The following is a 13791-nucleotide window of genomic DNA, read 5'->3' as shown; positions in this document are numbered from 1 at the left end:
ACACACAGGAAGCGCACAGACGGAGAGATCCTGGAACCAGAACGCATTTCACATTCTCACTGGCAGTAATAGCGCATTAGTCCCTGGATCCCAGAGAGTGCTCACTAATAGCCCAGGCAGGATTAAGGCTAGTGCCAGTATCTCACTGTCTCCATCTGGAACTTTGTGGCTGGTTCCTTGTTGGGACCTCAGTTCACAATTAGAAACCAAGTGATTCCCATTTCACCCTTTCACACCTACGTGTACATTTTTCTCACCCTACTAGACTACTCTTTTATTTTAAGGCAGAGTCCACAGACACGATCGTGGGCCTCTGCACAGAACAGGAGCTCAACAAACGTTAGTCAGTGGATTGTTAAAAGCAGGCTTGGGCCTAACTGCTGGGGAGTTTTACTGCCATAATTGAAGGCTGGGGGGAGCCAGGAGAAAAAGGAAGAAGCGGAGCGGAGCGGGCACGGCCAGAAAGGAGCCGCAAGCAGCCTTTCCGCCCCACTCTTTCAACTGCCCCTTCGGCCACCTGCGCTCACCCTTCACCTTTGGGTGCAGAGATGTGCATTTGAGAACGTGGCCTCTCGGCACCCAAATCATGTAAGTGCTCTATCGATTTTTCTAGATAGAGCAATTCAAATGAAAGGAAAAAGATGTTTTTGGATTGTGGTTTTCAGTTAGAAAGAGAAAATAACAGTCACCTTATTTTTTCAGAATGCCAGGCTGACGTCCCCAGGACTCTGGGAGCATCTCTATCCATTACGTGGACAGCGTGAGCAGCAACGGGCATCTGTTAATTGGAACTCTCCTGACCAGCTTTTCCCAATAGCCAGTGCAGGGCTTCTGTCAGGAGCTGGGCTGGTTTCCTCAAACAGGGAGGATAAACAAAAAAGACTGGGCTTCAGGATGGCCTGCTAATGCACTGCCTTGCTTTCTTTTGATCAGGTCAAACTGTCAAGTGACTAAATCACAACATTTAGATAGTATTTTGCTATTCACTGCGTTTGAATTAATTCACACACACAGACACACACACACCCTGCCCCCCATCTCACCTTTACCCCACATTTCCAGCATTCAGAACAGGGACAGGGCAGCTTCCTGGAAAAAGTGACATTTGATCTGAGTCACAAAGGAGGACTACGAGTTTCTAAGGTTAAGGAAAGGGCGGCGGGTCCGAGCAGTTTGGGCAGCGGGAGAAGTGGTAGCAGCCAGACAGCCCAGATTTGCAAAGGTTCTCCGCACGCGCCCGTCCCACCGCCACGATGCTTAAGAGGAAGGTCAGCTCCACCAACGGGGCAGCGAAGGAGGAGCCCAAGAGGAGATCGGCGAGGCTGTCAGCTAAACCTGCTCCTGCGAAAGTGGAAACCAAGCCATAAAGGCGGCAGGAAAGGATAAATCTGCAGACAAAAAAGTACAAATGAAAAGAAAAAGGGGAGCACAGGGAAAACAGGCCGAAGTGGCTACCCAGGAACCTACGGAAGATCTACCTGCAGAAAACGGAGAAACTAAAAACGAGGAGAGTCCAGCCTCAGATGAAGCAGGAGAAAAAGAAGCCAAGTCTGATTAATATCATATATCATGTCTCATCAGTGATACCTATCTCCCTTCTTGTACAATCCAGAGGAATATTTTTATCAACTATTTTGCAAATGCAAGTTTTTTAGGAGCTCTAGAAACATTTTTAAGAAGGAGGGAATTCCACCTCATCCCATTTTTTTAAGCGTAAATTATTTTTTTTAAGAGGTAAAATCATTTGCTGGTTGTTTATTTTTTGGTACAACCAGAAAATAGTGGGATATTGAATATGGGAGGCTTTGATTGTCTTGGGTGTCAGCTTCACATTCCATAGATGGGGGTTGTTTTTATATCCTATAATACAAAGCATACTAAATGGCAATTTGGAGCCAGTCATGCATTTACTATATCTTGAACATTTTAAATTACTTCTACTCTCATGTTTTTGGTAGAGTTGTTTCCTAAAGAAAACCACTCCTTGATCTTGGCTCTCCCTGTCAGAATTTTGTGCACTCTGTAACATCTATGTTGTCGTAGTCCAGTTTTCCTAGTAACTTTGTTAATGTGCTGTGAAAGACTGAAAATTTCGATTATGTAGTATATATGATATTAAATTGTGAATTAGTCGGACTTGACGTAACAGCATATCATCTGCAGGTATTGGTACTTGATACTCTATTAAGAAAATTAGTCCCCAAATTTTAAGCTGGAAAGTCACTGGAATAACTTCAGAAAAGAACCACAACTAAATGAATTTACATTTTTGGTACGTATGTTAAGAATCATGTACAAATTGAAATGTCTGTGTACTTATCCTCAAAACAACCAATACAATCTCACTTACAAAAAAAAAAGGGAATTGTTGTGAATACCGTAATACAACTTCATTTAACACTGTAACAGAATTCTTAGTTGTTTTTATTTTTCATTGTCTGTTTGGTATCAAAGTATAGTGGATTTAGGTGGGAAGGGATTGGAACAGGGTACCAGCTGGGCACTTCATGCCTAGAAAAAGACCTACAAATATACAAAATAACAACAATAACTCTAGGAGTAGCAATAATGGTAGGTACTGTCCATTGAGCTCCTGCGTCAGATATAGCGATGAGCACTTTGCATGTATTATTTCATCTCTGCTCACAAAATCACCGTGGGGATTATTGCCTCATTTTGAAGATAATGAAGCTTGGGTTCATAGAAGTGAAGTCTCTTGCCTGCGGGTTCATAATTAATAAGGAGCAAGGGCAGGAATCACACGGATTTCCCTGGAGGACAGACAATGCCATGGTTAAGAGTATGGGCTTTGGCATCAAAGGAAGAGTCATATCTTGGGACACAAGCCTCCCCTAGACTTTGTGCATCTGCTTCTTCTCTAAATTATGAGAACATTGAATCATATTATCTCCACAACCTGGCTCTGTGTTCCAAAGGCTTCACAATGCAGGCCAGGGCTGGACCGTGCCCGCGTCCTTGTTCCCTATTCAGCACCTCCTGCACCAGCTCCCAGCCCTCCTCCCAATTCCATAGACAGAACAGAACCTCAAAATATCAGGGGGAACATTTTGTAAAATATATGCTTTTCTAACCATCACACTGTACACCTGAGACTAATACAAAATAATATTGACTGTAAACTGTAATTGAAAGATAAATTTAAACAATAAGGTAAAAGAATAAAAAATTTAAGAATGAATAAATAAATAAAAGTCAGTCCAAGAAGAAAGCTTCTTGCCACCGCCTATCGCTGATGGGAAGCCGGAGAAAAGATATGCCCCCTTGCCGGCCCCAGCAGTAACAGCACTGCTTTCTAAGCCCCCGACAGGACTCTTGAAATAAAGAATTAATGGATCCCAGAACCAGCATCAGGCTGATTGGTGCCAATGGGGTTCTGCATAATTCAGTGTTATACTGTCAACTATGAAATATCTTTGGGCAACAGCCTAAGTTTCCTTTGAACAACGTGAATCATCAGAAGTGATAGGAGCAGGAGAAGAGGGAACAATGTCAAATACATCTGAAGAGTTTGAATAAAACTGTCTCAAAAAATGTAAAAGTGGAAAAAAGAACTACTTCTAAATTAATACATTAACTCCTGAAATATGTATATATAATGAACTAAATAACTTAAATATTATTTGAGGATCAGCAACTATTATATCTACAGGCTTAGAAGTATCTATGATCAATTGGACACACAAAAATCATTTTTAAACATGTGATTCTCTTTGGAGAAAGTGCAGGATCACCCAGCATTCAAGACTACTTTATATTTGAGCCCGTGTGGGTAAACAGCAGGAGCGACCCTCAGTCTTATTCCATAGATTACAAAACAGTCCTTCGGTGACTTCCTATGCCAGGCATCAAGCTAGTCTCTGGAAACAGAGAAAAGGGACAAAATGCTCTAAACTGTGACTTCCAACATTTGTTTAAGTAAAAGCATGTACTGCCTTCACTCTGCCTTTCACTCACGAATACGGCACACACCCCTGGTTTTCTCTCTATTTGGGCAAACACAGAGTCTCTTTCAGCACCAGCATGATGGTGTGTTCTGTGTCTTCTCTTTGCACCGAGTGGTACCCAGTGCTATGCAGCATTATATGACACACTCAACTCTATACTCCAACAGGCATGGCTTTAACCATAAGAAAAATCAACTCACACATAGCTATTGATCATCCCTTGACAGCCCATTTCTGCCAGGGTTGCTGGTGGAGGGCCGCTTCCTGAAAGGGCTCAGGCAGAAGAATAAATTGCTTCACTGGCTGATTCAATGGAAACCTCTGTAACCCACAGCGCTTCTTCCACTGGCCTATCACACTGCCCGAGAGTCACACCACGAACATGATTCCACGACCTAAAACACCAACAAGCCACTGGAAACAAAGCATTATGCTCGGAAATACCGCTAAGAAGAGAAAGTACACGAGCTACCTTAGAATCACTTATTCTAAATGGTATTTAGACAACAGCAAAAATGCTGAAGGAATGTAACCTGCTTGGTAAGTCTGAAAAGGAGGAAAAGACAGAAGGAGCAGGTTGTACTTTCCTGAGAAGAAAGGGCCCTGCCGTGAACGTGGTAAACATCTCAGGACAGCGAGACAATAGACAGAGCACGGCCAAAGGAGGGGTGGGCAGAGCCTTGATAGTTCTGTCAAGGGGTGCCTAAACCAGACACAGACATGCAGGGCTCTGTTGGCAGGTCACTGGCCAATTCTCCCAGCTATGACTGGATACCCCCGGGTCCCGCGCAGTCCCCTGTCTAGATCAACATCCCAAGGAGCGGGAACCCAGATGGCTGCTGCTCTGCAGCCTACCATGATGCTGATGAAATCTCAAGTAAAGACAGCCACGAACCAACCATTCCTGCCTGCTAGCCACCTGCTCTTCAAAACAAGTAACGGAGTCATACCGAAAACCAGGAAGATGTCAAATCAAAGAAATAATTACTGAATTTGACTGATTTGCATATGAAAAAAAACTGTCTCCCAGATGTTTCTGCACAAGCTCGTTTTGTACTGAAGACATTACTCGTCTGTCTCTTCCCTTCCCTGGCTCTCCCTCGCCCTTCAGTCATAAACACCTACCAACTTGCTGGATTACAGCCCAGGGAAAAAAAGAAGGGCAATTGATCGTTGTTAAGCAGCTACTCTGGTCTCCAAACCAGAAGTGCATACTGTATACCTGTAATCTATGGTAAAATTTAGCATGATGGCTTCTGATTCTCTTGGAATTCCAGATTCGGGCTCAAGGAAAATGAGAGAGGAAACCAGTGAATCTATAAGCATGCTACATGCTGAGGGAAGTGAAATGCATAAAGAAACCATGAGTCATTTCCTCAGAGAGTCACCATCTAGTTGGAGAATCGAGAATCAGGAATGACAAATGTATGACACACGTGCCTCTCCCCCCTCAACCTGCCCCGGGACAGATATGACTAACTCACCATGGTGTCCTTTCCTGCCGATCTTACAGGCTGCGCTTCAATAGCCACCACCCATCGTTCAGAGTTAGTACCCAATTTTTAAATATATTTGCCACCTGAGATCACAAATGACAGAGAATAAGAGCACATTGCCAGCTCTGATTGGGAAAAGCCCAGTGTCATGGTATAGGGTGTAAGTCGGTAGGGATTCATAGGGAAACTTCTTAGAGGAGGTAAGACTTGGTGGACATGCGGACAGAATTTTCAAAGTGAAACAGGCTAAACAGGATCGCCTGTCCCCAGGTGGTAACATCAGAGAGAAGGCAAGGAGCTAACAGAAGGATCTGTTTCCTTTCAAGGCCCCGCAGGCAGCCAGGCTCTTCCCAGCTCCAGGGAAGCACTCCCCCCACAGCCAGCGGGGGCACCTGCAGCCCCCTCCGGGAGCCTCCCATGCCTCAGCCCAGAGGAGGCTGAGCCACCGCGGAAAAACAGCAGAGCAACCGCACTGACCCCCTGACCCCAGTCTTTTCACAAACTACCTGGACCATATGTGCTATGTCTATCCGCTTCCTTAATATTGTATTTAAATCAACTCACTTCTTCATGTACATAAATCCATTTGAAAATAGTATATACTGTAACACCACCATTAGAAATGGCAGTCTTGCTTACCTGTATTACTTTTAAATAACACCTTTTAAAGGTATTTGTTTATGTAGCCCCTAAAATAATCTCATGTGCCACTATTAATAGGTCTATGTGCCACACCAGGTTTGGTGGTTAAAAGCATGTGCTTTGAAGCAAGATGGATCTGAATCCTTATCCCAGGTCCATAATTTATTCCTTGAGCAAGTTATTGGAATCTCTAAGTTTCCTCATCTGTAAAATGGGAAGTAACTGACCTCAAGGCATAGTGTTATTCTGAGAATTGATTGAGGAAATACCTGCAATGTGCTCAGCAGAGTACCAAGTACCCAATACTGTTAGGAACTTCTATTTATTCTGGTTGGGGATATCTGCTCCGGCTCATCATTTTCTACACCATCAAGTATCAGAGTAGAGTGAAAACAGCATGTCCTTGGAAATCACACAGATATGTGATTAAATCCAGGCTTCCTTATTTACAAATGTGTGGCCTGGGTAAGTAATGTCTTTAAACTCTCAGTTATTTAATTTGTGAAATTAAGTAAATAACAGTAAGTACCTCTGATGGCTGAAGAATGTAAATGAGATCATATACAAGGAGTGCCAGCGTATTGTTGCTATTAATAGTAACTCTTTTTATATACAATATTGTGTGTAGGTTTTCTTTGAATTTCTAAAAACACAGATACTTACTGACTAGGCTATTGAAATACCCAATTGTTCCTCTGCTGTAGACCCAATTTTTCTTTATTGTGGAACACTGGATTCCCCCCAAATAATTGTGCACTCTCCTTTCCATATGAACAAGCAAAAACAAGACTGTACTAAGCTGCAGAATGAGGGAAGACTTCAGAAAGTTTCAAACCTTCACATCCAAGACCCAAGGTTCCTTCCTATAGGGCCTCTGGTTTTGTCCAAATTGGGGCTTTCTTTCCTTGAATTAAAATGCAAATTTGGCCCTAGCTAATGTGGCTCAGTGGATTGAGCGCCAGACTGCAAACCAAAGGATCACCAGTTCGATTCCCAGGCAAGGCACGTGCCTGCGTGCAGGCCAGGTCCCCAGCAGGGGACATGTGAGATGCAACCACATATTGATATTTCTCTCCCTCTCTTTCTCCTTTCCTTCCCCTCTCTAAAAATAAATAAAAATCTTTTTTTAAAAAAGGTCTATAAAATATAATCCAACTTTTAAAAAAAATAAAATGCAAATCTGATGTGACTCTAAAAATCCCTTATCTGGTAGATCAGAGAAAACAGCTCTACTCTACTATCCAGGGGACAGGCCACTTTTCTTAATGCTGAAGGCATTCAGGTTCCTGCTCTGTGAATCCCTGCCTTGGAGCCAGCAAAAGAATGCACACCGCCCTGCCTGCCAGGGTCCTTCTGCAATGGAAGCTCCCGCCATAGCCTTTAACCCCGCGGGCCTCCAAGCAGCAGTAGGGGAACCTCTTGGTGGGTGAATGGAGCGGCTCTGCCTCCATTCATTCCTTTGCCTTTCACTTTAGCACTCCCTCTCCGGCAATAACTCCAGATCGGCTTTGCTGAAGTGGACTCATGCTACTAGAAATGGTTCTGAGACCCATAACTCATTTCGCAGTGGCAGCCAAAAAGCTGTCAGATGGTGGTTCTTATGGCCATGGGTCAGATTTAAAGCTGTGACCTCAAGAAAATGCATGTGCTTCGCATCCCATTAAAAGTGGCTTGAGCTACACAGTGGCCCCCGTGGAGTCCATCAACTTTGTTTTGGTTGCTGGGTCAGGGCTTTTGTTTGCACTGACACAGGAAGGAAAGTGGCAACCTCTCTTAGAGGCTGAGATTTCACTCAAAATACAGGCATGGGCAAAAGTAGGTTTACAGTTATAACTACACAAAACAATTTATTCTTGTATTATTTATTATTATATTTATCATCATTATTATTATTAACCTACTTTTGCCCAACCCTGTATTTGTCCTGCTCAGCAAACACTCACCCATTTACTTCAACAGGTCAAAAGAGAAGTTTCAGCTCTAAAACACAACCCAAAGAACCTAAAGCAAGAGTCAAACCAAGAGAACTACAGTCTCATTATAGCATCCATATCAACTACTCACTGAATGGACTAGAGTAGCAAGTACAGTTCAACTCGAGTAGCAGTATCAGCAAATAATTGGGAATGGCTGTCCGAACTCTGTGCTGAGATACGAAACCGGGAGGAAGGGTGGTCAATTAGCAATGTCTACCTTAGACGCACGACTGGGAAAAGACATACATTTACTGACCTTACTCTGTAAACATTCTATTTCTTTCCTGAGTTCTTGCCCTAGCATCTGACTCAGCTAACCTGCTTACAGGTCACTCACTCCAATGCATGCCCCATTCTGCCACCAGAGTAAGTGACCGAACAGGCGCACCTAACCACACCATCCCCTTGCGGCGCACGCTGCCCAGGGTCCTTGGTGTGGTGGGTGATGCCCTAGAATATGGAGCTCCAGGCCACCTCTCCAGCCAATTCGCTTATCACTCCTCACCACAACAGTGTGCTCCAGTCACACCCAATTTCTCACATTCCCTGAAATGCCCCTTCTGTTCTCACATGTTGATCTTCCTCTCCAAGATGGCCTCCCCTACCACATTCCTCTTATGAAACTGTACACACCCCTCAAAACTCAATTTGAGTGTCACTCCTTTAGTTCCTCCATCCAGGATACCCCACGGCCTTCTGTCCATATGGCTATACTGGTATTTTTTATGATCATCTTTTAATAAGGATCCTTTCTTTGTAAGCAACATAAACCTATTCCAACTAGCTTAAGAAATAAAAAATATTCCAAATAATGAAAATAGGACTATACTATTTCCTTGTGTTAATGAAAATTTTGAAGACAGAGCCTTCAGACACGACCGAATCAAGGTGCTCAAACGGTGGCTTCACGCCTGATTCTGCCAAGGCAAGTCCTCCATGTGGGCCTGATTCCAAGCAGCTGACTCCCACTTGGGGACTGCTTCAGCTAGAAGAAATTTTCATTCCCAAGAGTTCCAAAAGAAGCCCTGGAATTGAATCTTCTTGGGCTTTCCTAGACCATTTGCCCACCCCTGGACCAATCATCATGGTCAGTGAGATGAATTTTGCTAATTTTCCAGTTTCTGGGCCGATTTCAGCCCTGAAGCAGGAGGGATAAATCGACTCAACCTGAACCATATAGAGTGACAGAGGGGAAGACTGGGTTCACCAAAGGATTATGGGGGCGTTGTTTCCAGAAAAAGGAGGAATCTATTCCAGAAAGGAAAAATATAACAACTGTATATACACAGAAAGTGATGACTTTTGAGTTTATAAGTCTCTTTCTCCTATCAGCCTGAGCCTACCTCACCCATTCAGGGGACACAGTGGCAGCATCTTCAAGGACAGTGTTAGGACAAACACTTCCCCTTAACTCCGTGGAAGTGCACGGGAGCTCCACTTCAATCTCCTGGGAGCATGGCTATTAACCGTCTCTGTTTACTGAATATCTCTTCATTCTGTGAAGCAATTTATGAGTGTTGGTGCAGCTTGCAGGACAAGCACTTCCTGAGTCCTTGCTTGACAAGCACAGACAGGAATTTACGTGAAGTGTTCTTTGATATGTATTATGTTTACTTGCTAATGAAATTTATTCCTGTTTTTGTGTTTATTTATAGCACACTGATTCAGAACTGATGCAGTCATTAAAAAACGGCTTATGTGTGACCAATTTAAAATACAGAAAACCTCTTACGATAACAGCAAAAGATAAGGCCATTAAAATGAATAAAAAGAGAGAAGCGTTTGTTAATGGCAAAAGACAAAAAAGAAGGAAATGGGAACTCTCTAGTGAATATAGACATATATGCATTGTTCCTGAACTTTTACTTGAAATCATATTTGATTTTTAAGTCTCAATATGCAAAGAAAAATCCCTGATCATTCATAGGTAATCCCTGAAAAGTCTAAGAAGCTTGCATGAACGTTAGCCTCAGAATTAATATCTTTATTGTTTTTTCCCCTCTGTTAACTCCCCAAAGTGTCACATTCTGTGCCTGAGCAAGTAGAAACTGGCTTTCCAGGTTTAAAGCCCTGCATTCAAATTCCAGCCTGCCATATTCTGGCTCTACTGCCAAAAAAAAAGCATCTTGTTCCAAGTTATTTCCAATTGCATTACAAAACACCAGTGACACTGATTTCAAAGTGGCAGTACCACATTTCAGACATTTACCTAGTGGCAAAGAGCACACCATGTGTGTTTTACTTAACAAACACATCTAGCACTACTTTGTGCCAGGCTGGGTGCTTCCTATATAGATTTACTCACTTGATCCTCACAACAACCTTTTGACACAGGCATTAATATTATTTCCATTATATAGGTGAGAAAACTGAGTCACAAGGCAGTTAAGTGACCTGCTGAGGATTCCGGGCAGTAAGTGGCAGATCCATCATTGGGTCATCGGCCCCCGACACTGCAGCCATGTTTCCAACCATGTCGCCACCGCCTCTCACTGTGCGTGCTGCTTCTCCAGGAAAGGGGCTTCGGAGTGAGGCAAGCCCGGTGTCCAACTCCCTGTGGGGCCTGCTAACTAATGACCAGGAGGGCTAGTTCATCCCTCTGATCCCAGGTCTTCCTACGTTACACACACATAATAATGTCACATAAATCCCCTAGCACCATGCCTTGCACTCAAACATCAGCTTTCTTCCTGCAGACAAAAAGTATGTTACTTGCAGACAGGCTTAGCATCTAACACCAGCCAGTGGGTATGACCTTTAGGGACACATTCAAAGGCAGGCATAATTTTAGAAATCACCCAGCGAATTCAGATAGAATTCTGAATTCTCCCTGAAAAAGCGGGGTGCCATGGGGGCAGACAAACATTTCAGGCTTGATGCTCAAACACAAGTTTGGGCTTTGAATCATCCAATTCACTTTGGGAGTGTCAACGTAGCTTGTGAAGTGTTCACAGTGGTCTAAAAGTCTTACCAGGATTTCAGGAAAGAAGAACCAGGCTACTGATCTGTACATTCAAGAATTAACAAAATTAATTCAATGTTCCCCGGCAACAGAGTAAATGATCCCCACACAGTGGTTAACATGTGTGTGAAATCCTTCAACGAAATACAGGGAGGTCACAGCCAAAAGAAAGATTTTGGCTCCAGTAGCCATCCAGCTGGTGTTTTCTCATAATCTAATAACCAAATTGAATCATTTACACAACCAATCTAACTGATTACATTGAAATGGAATATCGAGGGGGGCAAAAAAAAAATTAATGTTATCCAGGCAGTCTAGGGCACATTTACATATCCTTACAAAACCCCAAGAATCAAGACAAATCAGGGTAGGAAAAAAGAAAGCATAGCTTTTTATTTATTTATTTGTTTGTTTGTTTGTTTGTTTGTTTCCAAACAGCTGGCTGGTGTATGACATGCAGGCAGGGGATGATACATACAACTGGAGTCAATCCTCACTGACCCACATATGAAAAAGGGTTATTATTCATCCCGCAGCAACGACTTATTCAGCAACTCTCGGCTGGGCATGGGCATGAAGGTAAAATCTTCACAAACATTTTTCAGCGCAACAAGTATAACTACTTATCCACATTACAGATAAGGAAAAGTGGCTCAAAGACAGTAATTAGCTTTCCCAAGTCCACACAGCTGGCTTATTGGTTTCAATATTTTCATCTGCAAATAGAAACCTACATCTAAATTAAAGACTTAATTACCCCACATAACAGGGAGGTCAGAGGCAGCATGAGCTCTGAGGGTGATTGATTAGGTTGACTAATGGCTTAATGGTGCTAATAAGGTCTAAAGTTCTGTCACACCACTCAGCTCCGCCATCCGCAGGCAACAGCAGTTCCAGGCGTCACTTGCAGAGTCACTTCCTACGGATTTCTCTTCCAGGACAGAAATTTTCCTCAGAAGCACATCCTTGGGCTCCCAGCCACCCTCCGTTTCTCATTGGCTGGAAATATGCCACATACCTATTCCTGAACCAGTTACTTAGAAAAAGGAATGGAATTACCTCTAAACATGGAGAAAGGCTGGCACCAAAAAACACTGGACTATGAATACTGGATAGAAAAACAAAGGGCAGACTGGATGTAGGCTATAAATGAACGATGATCATTGCAACCAACGACTGCCAATACAAGGCAACCACAGGTGTCTCCAAAGCTACTGTTTAGATGCCTTGATCCCAATGCTACCAGTCCAGGGAGAACTGAAATATTCCTCTTAACTGGTCCTCTTTGGAGATAGTGCTTTATGACATAGATCCTGCTGCAATTGCCCAAAAGGAACTACTTGCTTCTGATCTTCTCCTCCTCTAGTCTGTTTATCCTCACAGCCAGATGATCTCATTGAAATTTAAGCCTAGTCGTACCATTCTCCTGCTTAAAATCCTTCAGTGGCTGTCCATAGTTACCAGGAGAAAGAGCAAAACCCTGAATACGGCCCAAGACCATGCACAGTCTGGCCCCATCTGCCTCTTCAGCCAGCTCCCCGCCCCCTCTCTGCTCTAGCCACACTGGCTTCTCTCACACTCTCTCCGCATATGGTTTTCACATGCTGGTGCCTCTCTGAAATTCTCTTCCCTCTATTGCTCACCAAACTAACTCATGCTTTGCATCTCAGATAAACCATCTCTTCCTCAAAGAAGCTTTCAGACTCCTAATGGCGTCAAATCCCTCTTTCAGACCTCTCAGCACCATGGACCTCATCTTCAGAGCCCTTACCAGGGTTTCAGTTCCCATTTACGGCAGGGCCGGGGTGGTGCAATTGATTAATAGCACCTTGCTCGTTAGCCTGTGCCACAGTCAGCTCAGGCAGCTGTAACAACAGACTGGGCAGCTTAAACAACAAACATTTATTTCTCACCGTTCTGAGGCTGGGGAGCCTAAGGTCAAGGTGTTGGCAGATTCAGTGTCTGGTGAGAGCCCGCTTTGTGGTCCACAGATAGCTGTCTTCTTGCTGTCCTCACATGGCAAAAGGGGTGAGAGGTCTCTCTGGGGTCTCTTTTATAGAGGCACAAATACTATTCATGAGGGTCCATCCTTATGACCTAATTGCCTCCCAAAGGCCACACCTCCTAATACCATTGTACTGGGGATTAGGTTTCAACATATGAATTTGCAGAGAACATAAACATTCTGTCTCTAGCTGCCTGTAAGCTCCAGGAACATAGGGATTGATTCTGTGCTTGCTTATTTTGTAGCCCTGATTTCTAGCGCTTTCTGTGGTACATGGCAGGTACTCAGAAGATACTGGTGGAATTAAAAAACAAATTAGAGAAAGCAAGAGTTCCACTCTCCATTCTCTTAACCTCTCCACTACTGATCTACCTAAGCAGAGTCATACTTTGACCCTTAACTCCTGACTCCCAGCTTCTCTTTGTCAGTCTGTCGGTCTGTCAGTCTGTCGGTCTGGCAGTCTGTCGGTCTGGCAGTCTGGAGCTTTAGTTTCACCAACTCCATGGAGCTGGACTCAGCTCCAGGGTCTCTGTGACTCACGCATGATATGCTCTGATCTCATGAGCTGGGTTTAGGGAAAAAAAACACAATTTTCTCAAGTCCTTAAAATGTACTATAAATAATGCATAAGCAAATAAGTAAACAAATCAGCAGTACAGTGCATGATTAAGAGCTCAAGTTCAGCAACATATGAATAGGAAGGTCTTCATATAGTCAACTGTGTCAGTTGATTATGTAACTTGTC

General features: G+C 43.5%; 1 pseudogene; it reads left to right on the top strand.

Annotated features, from left to right (window-relative positions):
- The first annotated feature begins 1242 nt into the window (after positions 1 to 1242).
- On the top strand, positions 1243 to 1558 carry LOC129066400 (non-histone chromosomal protein HMG-14-like; annotated as a pseudogene).
- Positions 1559 to 13791: the final 12233 nt, after the last annotated feature.

The sequence above is a fragment of the Pteronotus mesoamericanus genome, unplaced genomic scaffold (genome assembly GCF_021234165.1).
Source record: "Pteronotus mesoamericanus isolate MK-2021 breed Mesoamerican mustached bat unplaced genomic scaffold, CSHL_Meso_final contig_2, whole genome shotgun sequence".
Lineage (NCBI taxonomy): Eukaryota > Metazoa > Chordata > Mammalia > Chiroptera > Mormoopidae > Pteronotus > Pteronotus mesoamericanus.
The sequence above is the reverse complement of the archived record's forward strand: the minus strand, read 5'-3'. Positions and strand labels throughout refer to the sequence as shown.